The sequence below is a fragment of the Salvelinus sp. IW2-2015 genome, linkage group LG4q.1:29 (genome assembly GCF_002910315.2).
Source record: "Salvelinus sp. IW2-2015 linkage group LG4q.1:29, ASM291031v2, whole genome shotgun sequence".
In the NCBI taxonomy this organism is placed as follows: Eukaryota; Metazoa; Chordata; class Actinopteri; order Salmoniformes; family Salmonidae; genus Salvelinus; species Salvelinus sp. IW2-2015.
Genome location: NC_036842.1, coordinates 65,511,618 through 65,528,070, shown reverse-complemented (window position 1 = coordinate 65,528,070; position 16,453 = coordinate 65,511,618). Strand labels below are relative to the sequence as shown.

Here is a 16,453-nt window from a genome sequence, read left to right as displayed (position 1 = left end):
TATCAGCCTAATTCTGCTCTGCATGCATTATTTGGTGTTCTACGTTGTACACGGAGGATATTTTTGGCAGAATTCTGAATGCAGTCTCAATTTGGTGTTTGTCCCATTTTGTGAATTCTTGGTTGGTGAGCGGACCCCAGACCTCACAACCATAAAGGGCAATGGGTTCTATAACTGATTCGAGTATTTTTAGCCAGATCCTAATTGGTATGTTGAATTTTATGTTCCTTTTGATGGCATAGAATGCCCTTCTGCCTTGTCTCTCAGATCGTTCACAGCTTTGTGGAAGTTACCTGTGGCGCTGATGTTTAGGCCAAGGTATGTATCGTTTTTTTGTGTGCTCTAGGGCAATGGTGTTTAGATTGAATTTATATTTGTGGTCCTTGCGACTGGACCTTTTTTGGAACACCATTAATTTGGTCTTACTAAGATTTACTGTCAGGGCCCAGGTCTGGCAGAATCTGTGCAGAATATCTAGATCATCAGCAAACAGTAGACATTTGACTTCAGATTCTAGTAGGGTGAGGCCGGGTGCTGCAGACCTTTCTAGTGCCCGCGCCAATTCGTTGATATATATGTTGAAGAGGGTGGGGCTTAAGCTGCATCCCTGTCTCACCCCACGGCCCTGTGGGAAGAAATGTGTGTGTTTTTTTGCCTATTTTAACCGCAAACATGTTGTTTGTGTACATGGATTTTATAATGTCATATGTTTTTCCCCCAACACCACTTTCCATCAGTTTGTATATATGAAATCAACAAAGCATGAGAAGACTTTGCCTTTGTTTTGGTTTGTTTGTTTGTCAATTAGGGTGTGCAGGGTGAATACGTGGTCTGTTGTATGGTAATTTGGTTAAAAGCCAATTTGACATTTGCTCAGTACATTGTTTTCACTGAGGAAATGTACGAGTCTGCTGTTAATGATAATGCAGATGATTTTCCCAAGGTTGCTGTTGACACATATCCCACGRTAGTTATTGGGGTCAAATTTGTCTCCACTTTTGTGGATTGGGGTGATCAGTCCTTGGTTCCAAATACTGGGGAAGATGCTAGAGCTAAGGATGATGTTAAAGAGTTTTAGTATAGCCAATTGGAATTTGTTGTCTGTATATTTGATCATTTCATTGAGGATACCATCAACACCACATGCCTTTTTGGGTTGGAGGGTTTGTATTTTGTCCTGTAGCTCATTCAAGGTAATTGGAGAATCCAGTGTGTTCTGGTAGTCTTTAATAGTTGGTTCTAAGATTTGTATTTGATCATGTATATGTTTTTGCTGTTTGTTCTTTGTTGTAGAACCAAAAAGATTGGAGAAGTGGTTTACCCATACATCTCCATTTTGGATAGATAATTCTTCGTATTGTTGTTTGTTTAGTGTTTTCCAATTTTCACAGAAGTGGTTAGAGTCTATGGATTCTTCAAATAAATTGAGCTGATTTCTGACGTGCTGTTCCTTCTTTTTCCGTAGTGTATTTCTGTATTGTTTTAGTGATTCACCATAGTGAAGGCATAGACTCAGGTTTTCCGGGTCTCTATGTTTTTGTTTGGACAGGTTTCTCAATTTCTTTCTTAGATTTTTGCATTCTTCATCATACCATTTGTCGTTGTTGTTTATTTTCTTTTGTTTTCTATTTGAGATTTTTTAGAATTGATAGGGAAACTGAGAGGTCAAATATACTGTTAATATTTTCTACTGCCAAGTTTACACCTTCACTATTACAGTGGAACATTTTACCCATGAAGTTGTCTAAAAGGGATTGAATTTGTTGTTGGCTAATTGTTTTTTGGTCGGTTTCCAAACTGCATTCCTTCCATCTATAGCATTTCTTAATGTTACTCAGTTCCTTTGGCTTTGATGCCTCATGACTGAGTATTGCTCTGTTCAAGTAGACTGTGATTTTGCTGTGGTCTGATATGGTCTCTCTCTCTCCTCTCTCTCTCTCTCTCTCTCTCTCTCTCTCTGTGTGTGTGTACGAGTTGAACTATTCTTGTTGCGACCAGAAGTCCCCACAAGGGGTTTAGGGATAAGATTAGAATTAGTGTTAGGGTTAGAATTAGGTTTATGGTTATGGTTGGGTTTTCGGGTTAAGTTTAGGGTTAGGTTTAGGTGATTAGGGAAAATAGGTTTTTGAATGGGACTGAATTGTGTGTCCCCACAAGATTAGTTGTACAAGACCACACTACTGGTCAAAAGCTTTAGAACACCTACTCAAGGATYTTTCGTTATTTTTACTATTTTCTACATTGTAGAATAATAGTGAAGATATCAAAATGATAAAACAACACATATGGAATCATGTAGTAACCAAAAAAGTGTTAAACAAATCAAAATATATTTTATATTTGCACACTCTTGGCATGCTCTCAACCAGCTTCATGAGCTAGTCACCTGGAATGCATTTCAATTAACAGGTGTGACTTGTTAGAAGTTAATTTGTTTTCTTTCCTTCCTAACGCCTTTGAGACAATCAATTGTATACAGAAGATAGCCCTATTTGGTAAAAGACCAAGTACATAGTATGGCAAGAACAGCTCCAATAAGCAAAGAGAAACGACAGTCCATCATTACTTTAAGACATGAAGGTCAGTCAACACGGAAAATTCCAAGAACTTTGAAAGTTTCTTCAAGTGCAGTCGCAAAAACCATCAAGCGCTATGATGAAACTGGCTCTCATGAGGACCGCCACAGGAATTGAAGACCCAGAGTTACCTCTGCTGCAGAGGATAAGTTCATTAGAGTTACCAGCCTCAGAAATTGCGGCCAAATAAATGCTTCACAGAGTTCAGGTAATAGACACATCTCAACATCAACTGTTCAGAGGAGACTGCGTGAATCAGGCCTTCAATGTCGAATTGCTGTAAAACAAAAAAACAAAAAAACACTACTAATGGACACCAATAAGAAGAAGAGACTTGCTTGGGCCAAGAAACACTAGCAATGGACATTAGACTGGTGGAAATCTGTCCTTTGGTCTGGAGTCCAAATTTGCGATTTTTGGTTCCAATCGCCATGTCTTTGTGAGACGGCGTGTGGGTGAACGGATGATCTCCGCAGGTGTATTTCCCACCGCAAAGCATGGAGGAGTAGGTGTTATGGTGTGGGGGTGCTTTGCTGGTGACAATGTCCATACGCCCTCCCATCTGGTTTGGGCTTAGTGGGACTATCATTTATTTTTCAACAGGACATTGACCCAACACACCTCCAGGCTGTGTAAGGGCTATTTTACCAAGAAGGAGAATGATGGAGTGCTGCATCAGATGACCTGGCCTCCACAATCCCCCGAACCCCAATCCAATTGAGATGGTTTGGGATGAGTTGGACCAAAGAGTGAAGGAAAAGCAGCCAACAAGTGCTCAGCATATGTGGGAACTCCTTCAAGACTGTTGGAAAAGCATTCCAGGTGAAGCTGGTTGAGAGAATGCCAAGAGTGTGCAAAGCTGTCCTCAAGGCGGTTAGAGTGTTGTACTAGTAACCGAAAGGTTGCAAGTTCAAATCCCCGAGCTGACAAGGTACAAATCTGTCGTTCTGCCCCTGAACAAGGCAGTTAACCCACTGTTCCTAGGCTGTCATTGAAAATAAGAATTTGTTCTTAACTGACTTGCCTAGTTAAATAAAGGTAAAATRAAAACATAAAAATAAAAGGCAAACGCTTTTTTAACACTTTTTTGGTTACTACATGAATAAATGTGTTGTGTTATTAGTATGTGTTATTTCATAGTTTTCATGTTTCACTTTTATTCTTCAATGTAGAAAATAGTCAAAATAAAGAAAAACCCTTGAATGAGTAGGTGTTCTAAAACTTTTGACGGGTAGTATGTGTGTGTGTGTGTGCATGCGTGTGTGTGTGTGTCTGGGCTCCAGAGTCCACGGCTGGTGAAGGTGGTGGAGGACGACTCCCTGGATTTCAAATTGGTCAGTCCAGTGGATGTATGTAAAAAAGTGGCACCAGGGATGGCGTCCACATTCAATGTCCTCTTTACACCTCAGGAGAACAAGGTACTGTCAACACAAAGATTTTTTTTAAATCATGGCAACACACTTAACAAACAGTTGGAACACTGTAATAAACCTTTACGTTTGATTTAAATGCTATGGATTAAATCAAAAGAGTTTCAAACTGTATTGCAACTTAATTCAATCTATTGATGCTCATAAAATGTCCTCTGTGTGATTTCAAAGGAAAACCTGCTTTCTTATGTTCTGAAAATTACTGAAAGAAATGTAGGCCTAGTTATGAAACCAGTCTCATTCATAACATTTGGTCTGAATTAAAGATTGTAATTCTTCAGATTTCCTATTCAGTAATGACAACCCGGTGAAACATTAATGACAAAGCTCATATTCCTTGTTAATGCGCCTCTGCACTGTAATTCTATCAGAGAGTGTGCTTTGATGAGCATGAGAGGAAATGTTTCCACTACCGCCTACCCTCTCTCCATTAGCTTCCATTCTCCAGGCTCTTATATGGCTTGGTAATCTGCTTTGCTTTGTTTGCACATGAATACAGAGTGCTGTAGCTATACTATAGCGTTGTGTGTGTGTGGTGTGTGTGTGTGTGTGTGTGTTGTGTGTGTGTGTGTGTGTGTGGTGTGTGTGTGTGTGTGTGTGTGTGGTGTGTGAGAGAAGAGAGAGAGAGAGAGAGAGAGAGAGAGAGAGAGAAGAGAGAAGAGAAGAGAGAGAGAGAAGAGGAGAGAGAGAAGAGAGAGAGAGAGAGAGAGAGAGAGAGAGAGAGAGAGAGAAGAGAGAGAGAGAGAAGAGAGAGAGAGAGAGAAGAGAGAGAGAGAGAGAGAGAGCAGCAGGAACCTTCAGTTATGCATGTGTTATACAGTAACTAGATGTTCCTGATCAGGACATGTCTTTCATGCACCACTTGAGGCGCAAGCCATTAAACAGGAAGTACATAAGAAACTGATCAAAGTTGAATCTGAAGTCTACCTCTGTTGTCCTTGTGAATTTTTAAAGTAACCTCTCAAGGATGGTGTGGACCATCCTAGACTTCCCTTACCAGCTGCACTTCTCTCTGTGCCCTGTGAAGTGCTCCTCACTGCCGACCCTGCTAGTGCGCAACATTGTGCAAAAGTGAGGCCCAGTTCCAGTTTAGCACACACAGGTGAGATATGATCTATGCTAGGAGTCTATTCCAGCCTCTAGTCTGTTCTAGTCTAACCTAAGTACCCCATGCTAAACCAACCAATCCTGCCTGTTCATGCCTTTGTTCTGTCAAGCCCTTTCTCAGTGTAGCCCCCTCCATTGATGTTAGTGAGAGCATGCAGGTGAGGGTGGACTTCCTTCCCAAGACTGAAGGAGACCACAACGAGGACCTGCTGCTTCACTACCATACACATGCAAGACCATTACTCTAAAGCACCAGCTACTCTCATAGGTCTGGCTAGCAGAGATTCAGTATCTTCTGGAACTTTTCAAATGGTCAGGGAAACATTCAGCATTATACAGATGTTACCCATGCATCTATACTCTACAACCATCTACAAAATTCCCCCTACAAAGTACAACACATACTCATTATACACCCCTCCCCAGAATCCCCACCGATAGACCAACTAACTTTGCAATACGCTAGCACACAAGTACTAGCTCTACACTAGTAAGGTACTTTACAGAAACACATGAATGCACACACTCATGTTACATAAGTATTTTTGCATAAAGATAATCAGCTACATCAAGTGTAGTGGAACTAAAAGGATGAATCTGTTTACCATACATTCGCTGTGAACACAATAATAAAATATCCCCTCCCTAATGACCCTGCAGCAGGAATGGTAAAACAGTGCTAATCATTTCAGGAGCTTTTATCCACACAGTCTTTAATCTCTGCTCTTTCACACAGGTTGCACCTAGAATAGAGGGAAAACACCCTCTACGCATATCCTATTAACAGATTTATAAGTGTGGATGGCTGGGGGTGAGGGTGTTATCTGTTCCTACAGCAGTGTGCTCAGCCCAGTTAGAACGGGCTTTATCAGCCCCTGGAGACACTTCTCTCTTGATTTGTTTGTGTGATTATACCAGTTAATGGTTTGAGATATTGATAGAACTGCTTTCTTTTCCAGCTGGACTGTAAACGGATGTGCATTTATTTATTTATTTTTAATTAGAGCTCTTAAACTGTCCTACGTTTGTGAYTGTGATGATGGGTGTGCTGGAAACGTGACAATGTGGAATTCAGAGGTGATTGCAGTGTTAATACAATTTGAAAAAAAGTGTTTAGGCTATGGTGAAATCCAGGGTTGATGGAGGATTTAGAGTAGTCCGCTTTATCACTTAATTATTGTGACAAGTCTTTGGTAGAAATTAAGTTGCTTGGACCTCCCGAGTGGCGCAGCGGTCTAAGGCTTGAGGTGTCACTACAGACCCAGGTTCGATCCCGGGCTGTGCCACAGCCGGTCCGTGGCCGCGAGACCCATGAGGCGGTGCATAATTGGCCCTGCGTCGTCCGGGTTAGTTGAGGGATTAGCCGGCCGGGATGTCCTTGTCCCATCACACTCTAGCGACTCCTGTGGCGGGCCGGGCACATGCACGTTGACACGATCGCTAGTTGGACGATCTTTCCTCTGACACATTGGTGCTGCTGGCGTCCGGGTTAAGCGAGCAGTGTGTCAAGAAGCAGTGTGGCTTGGCAGGGTTGTGTTTCGGAGGACGCATGTCTCTCGACCTTCGCCTCACCCGAGTCCGTAGGGGAGTTGCAGCGATGGGACAAGACTGTAACTACCAATTGGAGAGAAAAAGGGGTAAAATAAAAATAAAAAACAAACATGAAAGTTGCTAAAAGGTTAATGCAAGATGTGATGGAGAACTGTATCTGTGTGAGATACAGTAAACCAATAACGGACAAAGGAGTACTTGATTGGTGTGAGTGTGCATGTGTGCAGGTCTTGACATTCAGTGTCAATTTGACAATTGCACACCCCCGGGCATTTTCCACATTTTGTTATGTTACAGTTTTATTCAAAAATTGATTAAATAGTTTTTCCCCCTCATCAATCTAGACACAATAACAAAGCAAAACCAGGTTTTAGACATTTACATAAGTATTCAGACCCTTTACTCAGTACCTTGTTGAAGCACCTTTGGCAGTGATTACTGCCTCAAGTCTTCTTGGGTATGATGTTACAAGCTTGGCACACCTGTATTTGGGGAGTTTCTCCCATTCTTCTCTGCAGATCCTCTCAAGCTCTGTAAGGTTGAATGGGGAGCATCGCTGCATAGCTATTTTCAGATCTCTCCAGAGACGTTTGGTCAGGTTCAAGACTGATGTTTTTATACCTGGTTTGCATACCCATTCTTGCCTTAGCATTTACTGATATATACCGCTGTCGGTCTTCAGTGAGCTGCTCCACGCAACAATCTCAAACTAGGCTATAGGCTATGTGTGCAGCGTGCATGTGATAAATAATAAACATAATCATTTTGTAATAATAGCCACTGACGGGGATGATGGGCCACTGATGATGATCAACTGGCCAGGGGGGGTTCCAAAACTTCCGTAGGCCAGTGGGCAGCCCTGAATGTCAAGCCCTAGCGTGTGTGCGTGTGTTGGTGTGCGTATAGTCGTGTATGTGTGTTTGTGTGTGTGTGTGTGTGTGTGTGTGTTTGCCTCAGGTGGTGCTTGGTGCTCTGCTGTCTCACTGCATAAACATCCAGGTCTACTGAAGGGCAGCAGCATTAACGTTTTATAAAGTGCTCTGCTCTAAAAGACCACTTTAGGCCCATCAGTTGAATATCATTTTTAATTTAGCACCTTTCCCTGTCTCCTTCTCATCTATGTTTCAGATTAAGCTGATCTGGAGGTTATGCTCTGGAGTCAGTGAATGGAGCCTGCCAGAGAGCAGCCTCACTGCAGGCTCTCACTCTCATATTGGAACTTCAAACTTACATTTCTGGGCAGAAAGTCATAAGTATCTTGTCAAGAAGTACCGGACAAGTAGTACATGTTTGACCCATGAACATATCATTTAACCATGGTAAAATGTTGCCAGGGGTGGGATGCATTTATCTCTCTGATGTTACTGTACATACAGTGTCCATCTATTCTAATCAATCGATCTAATGATTTATTAATTTGCCCTCGAGAAACCCTCATCTTGAACACATTTACATATTGTACATTTTATTGAACTGTAGCTGATGCGTGACAAATTAGCCTCCTTTGCTCAAAGGTGTGACTGCTAGTACTGAGATTCAATATGACAACCATCTAGTTAGATATGAATCCAGCTCCCCAGTCACTGCTATGTAATTTTCCTAAAATCAACAGAATAATGAAAACAGGGGTCAAGTTGCTATCTTTGCTCCTGCCTGGATACTTGGATGCTAGTTGACAGGAGACAAGAAATGGTACTCTCTCCTGTTCTTTTGATGTGCTAGATAAAAACCAGCAACAATATTCACCCAGGAAAAAACCCTCCAAGTCAATTCTGGTGAGAAATGCTATCATTGGGTTCAAGACAGGCTACCTTTGCTATTGGAATGAATGAATTAGTTATAGTCTTATCGCTGCTCGTATTGACTTTTTTCTTGTGTTTATTTAGGAACAAAGAGACAGTTCCTTGATGAGTTTACCCCAGACTCTTTTAGGAAAGCACAGGAGCTCTCTCTCTTTCTCTCTCTCTCTCTCTCTCTCTCTCTCTCTCTCTCTCTCTCTCTCTCTCTCTCTCTCTCTCTCGCACGGCACGCACGCACGCACGCACGCAGCACGCACACGCACACGCACACGCATACGCATACACATACACATACACAGTCTCTTGTCAAATGCAGCATGGGCAATCAAATGGAGAACTTTCAGCAGTAGTATCAGCTGAGGTTAAAATATCCTCTGCATAGCCTGGAAACTGATGGCTGTGCAGAATGAATCTCTTGAGAAAATGTGATGATGAAACCATGAGATTGGCTTGAGCAGTGTGGGAGAGAGGCTAATGTTCCCTGCCTGTCAACAGTTGTCATAGCATCAGGATGTCAGCGATAATTATGGTGCCTTAATTTCCCCCTCTTTTCTATTCTCTTTTTTCGTAGGACATACAAGTATATCACAGCTTTATTGCACCTGACATATGATAATTTAAAAATATMAATTCTATAGGCTTCAGGCATGTTTGTCATTATGCACTGAGTGTACAAAACATTTAAGTACATAAAGTTAATTTATCGTTCTTTGACTAATATTTTAAAGGGGTAGAGTACTGTAGGCTATACATCATTTTTGATAGAGATTGACTGTTTTCCAGCTTTGGACTTAGGTCTACTGTAGTACCAGGCTCMTTATTGGAAAACAAAGCCTAAATTGCTTGTTATTTCAATTTCACTACCTGAATTATTATTTACTCACATTTGTGGAATAAGGGCAAGGAAATCCACAGGGACAGTTTACTTGACTACAGACTGGTCCCACTGGGTGGACTACTAATTACTAATGAGCCTGTTGTGGAACTATCTTAAAAGACACAACAACATGTTTTTTACTACACAATTCGAGTGTGAGTCTGTCTGTCTGTTAGGACCACAATGGAAATAAGTCCCAGACTTTATTGTGTGTTATCCTCAATGATTTTATTCATGTGCATGTATGGCTTTTAAGTTTTATAAAGTCTAGCCTGTCTGTCCAGCCTGTCTGTCTAGCCTATCTGTCTAGCCTGTGTTTCTAGCCTATCTGTCTAGGCTATCTGTCTAGCCTATCTGTCTAGCCTGTCTGTCTAGCCTGTCTGTCTAGCCTGTCTGTCTAGCCTGTCTGTCTAGCCTGTCTGTCTAGCCTATTGCTATAGCCTCTTTGTCAGCCTGTTTGTCTAAGCCTGTCTGTCTAGCCTATTTGTCTAGCCTGTCTGTCTAGCCTGTCTGTCTAGCCTGTCTTTCTAGCCTATCTGTCTAGCCTATTTGTCTAGCCGTCTGTCTAGTCTATTTGCCTAGCCTGTCTGTCTAGCCTATTTGCTAGCCTGTCTGTCTAGCCTATTTGTCTAGCCTATCTGTCTTGCCTATCTGTCTAGCCTGTCTGTCTAGCCTATCTAGCTCACTGTTAGTTACTGTCTAACTGTCTAACCTGTCTGTCTAGCATATCTGTCCTAGTGGTTGTCTAGCTTGTCTGTCTAGCCTGTCTGTCTAGCCTGTCTGTCTAGCTTGTCTGTCTAGGGTATCTATCACAGTTGGTCAGTCACTCAGTCTGTCAGTCAGTATGTCATTGTTGCAATGGTAAAGACTGTTCATGTGCACGTTCAGTATGTGTTTACTCAGTGCATTCTCCAAGGAACCGGGACTCAGATGCCCCCCTCCTCCTCCTCCCTCTCTTGCTCTGCCCAGCCGAGGGACATTTAATTTGTTTGTAAATCTGCAGTAGGGCTTCTCTGTTACATGTTTATTCGTATTGATGGATTTAACTCATTTGGCCTTGAAGAAARTATTAATAATGTTAAATGTGACTATACTGTTATGGATAAATTGTAGTAATAATAATAAAGCCTATTAGATAATGATCCACATCATCACATTGGGTTTAATTGTATTGTATTTCTTGAATCTAACAYWAACCTAATTTTGGCTTAATGAAGTTTGATGGCTGCAATTTGAATACCAGCCTATTTCATTTTGGGTTCAATTTTGGCTTGGTTCACTCGTTAGGGTCAGATCGGGATCTCTGCTAAAGCACCATGGCTCTGTTTTGAATGTATCCAAACTAGCCAAACAAAACAAAATGCTCAAGGTATTTACATATTCCACAGGCTGATATTTGCATTGTTTTTCTGTTTTCATTCTGTAAGCTGACTGCTCCGGTGGGAACCATGTGTTTTGTGTCACTTGGTCCAAGAGAGACTCTGTAATTGTTGTGGATGGCTCAGACAGAGTATAGCCTACCTGTCATGCTAATCCAACAGCGCCATCTCCATGACTAATTATGAAGCACCGACCAATAATAGCCCACTGGCTAGACCAGGGTTTCTGAAACTATGGGCCCTGGTGGACCCTGGGAATGTGAGAGGTGGGTTGCAGTTATGAGAATCTATCATCAAACAGTATTTATTCTTAATTTGGGTCGTTGGATGACGATTTGGGTCACGGGAGGATGGTCAATTTCTATTTTTGGGTCTCGCACTGAAATGGTTTAAGAAACCCTGGGCTAGACTATAGCATCACATTTGTGGCTTTGCCATAAAGTCCTGACAGATAATGGACTGTATAGAAAATAGGGCTGGGAATTGACAGGGACCTCACGACACTAAATTATCACAATATTTTGGTTCCGATACACTATGTATTGCAATTCTCATGATTCTATATGTATTGCAATTCGATACTGTCTTTTTATTGCAGCATACCACCCTGCATCCCACTGCTGGCTTGCTTCTGAAGCTAAGCAGGGTTGGTCCTGGTTGGTCCTTAGATGGGAGACCAGCTGCTGCTGGAAGTGGTGTTGGAGGTCCAGTATTAGGCACTCTTTCCTCTGGTTTAAAACAATGCCCCATGGCAGTGATTGGGGACATTGCCCTGTGTAGTGTGCTGTCTTTTGGATGGGATGTTAAACATGTATCCTGACTTTCTGTGGTCACTAAAGATCCCATTGTACTTACAGTATCGTAAGAGTGTCCTGGCTAAATTCCCAATCTGGCCCTCGTACCATCACCTAATTATCCCCTCTGCCTGCTGCAGAGGGACAAGAGAGAGCCATGAGAAAACAAGTTTTCATCAGTCATGGAAATAAAGTGCTGTAAACAAATGTGCTCCCAATTTAAAAAGAAGATGGTGAAAAAACTATAAAGGAAAAATACTGGAGTTTTAGTACAGGTACAGCCAAACCAAAACTAAAAAATWATATCCCGAAATGTAACTGTATMAWTTTTTYCCCCCATTACTAATAGAAAAGGCCTGTATTTTAGAAACTACCCACATGTACTTTTGACATTCTACATACAGTATACATGTACATTGCACAGCTACAGTACTCTTAATAARTTGTTAGATAATCCAGTAGCTGTGTGTGTCTGTTGTTTCTCCTCAGGGGAGGGTGTTTACATCAGTCTGCATGGAGCGTCTACAGACGTGAATGTGAGGCTGGCTAGGAACTCTGTCATAGTGGAGAAAACCTTGGCCAACCATGGCCAACCAAAGCTCAGTCTCCATAGTGAACAGGAGTGATACTATAGTCCACTATCAGTGGAAGAGATTTGTCACTGAACAGGAGGAGGAGCAGCAGAAGCTAAGGTGGGATGTCCATTCATGTTCATCTCCATGATGTACATCCCAATGTAAACATGATCAACACATCAACATACATTGATTTACTGTAAAACAAACATCTAAAGTGACCCTTAGCTAATGGATCATCAGAAAAGATGGTCGGTCCAGATGGTCAGTCCAGATCAACGCCTTTGTATGTAGCCTGTTTAGATGCTCCTCTGTCCTCATCCCCTACTCACTCTCTCTCTCTGTGGATCTCTCTGCTCTGCCGTGAATCTAGGTTCTGTTCCGAGCTGCAGCAGGAAGAGGAGGATGAGATGGATCAGTTCCTGACAGAGTGTGACGCAGACCCCACTCCACATGACCGCCTGTCCCTGCTCTCACGCACCTTCCAAGACCGACGCAGGCAGCTGAAGGAGGAACGRCTGTCCTTCTCAGACAACTACATCATAGTGGAACCTCTGGTGTGCTATGTAGAGATGGGATGGAGGAAGGATGGGGGCATTTTACTGTGGGCTGATAGCAAATGTTTTCTTATAGGGAGTCCAATGGTCTATGGTACAGTAGCTTTGGTACCCATGCCCATTGACCAACAGTCTAAACAAACTTAATGTGTTTGTCTTAGCTTATGGTCTAATGCTATGCTACAGTACACAGTATCACCAAGGCTGAATTACATGATACCTAATCACCCTCTGGGATTATAGACTTTACTCAGTATGTGAGTCACAAAGTGCATGCAAAGTGCATTTAAGGGATAGTTTTCTCAAATGCCATCATATTTTTTTTACACAGCAGTAGCTAGGCCAACTTGCAAACCAAAATCCTCCCATAGAATCCTCATGCTTATTTGGTTTGCCCTGTAATCCCTAAGGAAACTTTAATAACTAATTTCAGGGATGCACTTTATCGCATTATACCCTGTACCAGCATTCTGTACCAACCCCTATAACTCAGTGTGGTGTCTGCAGTGGTTGGGCGTAGGTCTTTGTTTTCCCGTTGCCTGGTTCACACCCCCAGCCTCTGGTGACAGTGACACATCTCTCTGTGGARTACTCAGCTGTGGTAGAAGACAAACTTTAGCACTTTGATGAAATACCTCCAACCTTTAAAAACACATTTAAAACTCTCTCTGCATATCATTTTGCCATGCAGTGATTCACTGCTCCACAGCAGCTATAAAAGTCCCCTGGATATTCCTATATTCAATATCATATTTTTCATCCCAATTTGTGTTGAATTTTTTTTGTGTGGCAATGTGTGTGAGCACTTATGAGTAGCCATGTGTTCAGCATTCCCAAACACAGAGGGAGAYTGTCCCTGCTGAGTCAGAGGCGTGGCCACTTGGATCAGTTCAGCCTCTAACCTGATCTCACCTGCTGTCTCGGAGTCTGACCGTTGGACTGAGATGCCCCTGGGGAGACAGCCACTCATTCTCTCATCCATCCTGACACCCAACTCGCCCCAGGCATTTGTTAAGCACACTATGTCCTCTGGGAAGTCTCACTGTCTCGCCCTTGATGTCTCACTGTCCTGTCTGGTCATGTGGTTTTGTGTCAGAGAGTTGGAAAGGAAGAGTGGAAAACAAACACAGACACCCTCCAAAAAAAGCCAAGCCTCCCAAAGACAAACTCTGCACCCAAGTATTCTGTATAGCACCTTGAAGAGGCGTGCTCTGTCAGCACAGGGTGAGGCCAGAACCCCACTGTTACCCTAAGGCAAACTTGCCCTTCTGCTCTCCAGAGGTCTGCTGATTATGATTACATTAGTGTCTTTCTAAGTACTACATTAACACCCAGCTGCTTTTCTTTTCCACTGGATGACTTTATCTATTTGATAAAGACACTATCATTTGGACAGAAGMTTTATCTTTCATCAGACATAAGTTGTCTTTGATGATAAAGAATAATACTTGGATTAGGGGAGTATTATAATATATAATTTTATATGACACTGAATACAAATATAAACTCAACATGTAAAGTGTTGGTCCCATGTTTCATGAGTTGAAATAAAATATCCCAGAAATGTTCTATACAAACAAAAAGCTTATTTCTCTCAAATTTTGGSCACAAATTTGTTTACATCCCTGTTAGTGAGCATTTCTCACTCACTTATCATTTAGTGGGCAAAGCTCACCTTCGATGGCACACTGGAGAAGAGTGTTCTTCACGGATTCATTTCAGTTTCAACTGTACCGGGCAGATGGCGTCATGTGGGCGAGCAATTTGCTGATGTCAACATTGTGAACAGAGTTCCCCATGATGGCGGTGGGGTTATAGTATGGGCAGACATAAGCTACGGACAATGAATACAATTGCATTTTATCCATACACACCAGACGTGTCACCCATTGAGCATGTTTGGGATGCTCTGGATTCACGTGTATGACAGCGTGTGTCACACTCTGACCATAGTTTGCTTTGTATGTTTCTATGTTTTGTTTGGTCAGGGTGTGATGTGAGTGGGCATTCTATGTTGTATGTCTAGTTTGTCTGTTTCTATGTGATTGGCCTGATATGGMTCTCAATCAGAGGCAGGTGTCAGTCGTTGTCTCTGATTGGGAGCCATATTTAGGTAACCTGTTTTGTCATTGTGGGTGGTGGGTGATTGTTCCTGTGTCTGTGTTTTTCCATACGGGACTGTTTCGTTTTCGTTCACTTTGTTGTTTTTGTTTCAGTGTTCTATTTCTTTATTAAAATATGGAAACTTACCACGCTGCGCATTGGTCCTCCGATCCTTCCTACTACTCCTCCTCAGAAGAGGAGGAAGACGAGCGTTACAGCGTGTTCCAGTTCCCGCCAATATCCAGCAACTTTGCACAGCCATTAAGAGGATTGGGACAACAGTTCACAGGACACAATCAACAGCCTAATCAACTCTATGTAAAGGACAGTTGTCGAGCTGCATGAAGCAAATGGTGGTTACACCAGAAACAGACTGGTTTTCTGATCCACGCCCCTACCTTTTTTTAAAGGTATCTGTGACCAACAAATGCATATCTGTATCCCTAGTCATGTGAAATCCATAGATTAGGGTCTAATTAATTTATTCCAATTGACTGATTTCCTTATATGAACGGTAACTCAGTAAAATCTTTGAAATTGTTGCATGTCGCATTTATATTTTTATTCAGTGTATAAACCAAGTAGTTTGGCTCCTGGATGCTGATTGGCTGAAACCCATGGTATATCAGACAATATACCACAGGTATGACGCAAAACTATATTTATGTTGGTAACCGGTTTATAATAGCAATAAGGCACCTTGCAGGTTTGTGATATATGGCCAATATACCACACCTCAGTCCTAATTGCTTAAATAGTGTATATCACCAGCATTATATCATTGAGCTACTCTACACTTGACAAATAAAAAATATACAGCATCTTACTTACATGACAAAGACAAGCTATGCCAGTTTTTACACCAGCAGGATATCAGTAATCATGTTTGATACTGTAAGAGGCATAGTGTTTAAGGTAGCCTTTCTGTTGCCTGNTCTCAATCAGAGGCAGGTGTCAGTCGTTGTCTCTGATTGGGAGCCATATTTAGGTAACCTGTTTTGTCATTGTGGGTGGTGGGTGATTGTTCCTGTGTCTGTGTTTTTCCATACGGGACTGTTTCGTTTTCGTTCGTTCACTTTGTTGTTTTTGTTTCAGTGTTCTATTTCTTTATTAAAATATGGAAACTTACCACGCTGCGCATTGGTCCTCCGATCCTTCCTACTACTCCTCCTCAGAAGAGGAGGAAGACGAGCGTTACAGCGTGTTCCAGTTCCCGCCAATATCCAGCAACTTTGCACAGCCATTAAGAGGATTGGGACAACAGTTCACAGGACACAATCAACAGCCTAATCAACTCTATGTAAAGGACAGTTGTCGAGCTGCATGAAGCAAATGGTGGTTACACCAGAAACAGACTGGTTTTCTGATCCACGCCCCTACCTTTTTTTAAAGGTATCTGTGACCAACAAATGCATATCTGTATCCCTAGTCATGTGAAATCCATAGATTAGGGTCTAATTAATTTATTCCAATTGACTGATTTCCTTATATGAACGGTAACTCAGTAAAATCTTTGAAATTGTTGCATGTCGCATTTATATTTTTATTCAGTGTATAAACCAAGTAGTTTGGCTCCTGGATGCTGATTGGCTGAAACCCATGGTATATCAGACAATATACCACAGGTATGACGCAAAACTATATTTATGTTGGTAACCGGTTTATAATAGCAATAAGGCACCTTGCAGGTTTGTGATATATGGCC

The 16,453-nt window shown here is 41.9% G+C and overlaps 1 pseudogene; it reads left to right on the top strand.

Moving 5' to 3' along the window:
* The first annotated feature begins 4,973 nt into the window (after positions 1–4,973).
* LOC111960984 (hydrocephalus-inducing protein homolog) overlaps positions 4,974–16,453 on the top strand; it is a 79,981-nt pseudogene continuing 68,501 nt past the window's right edge.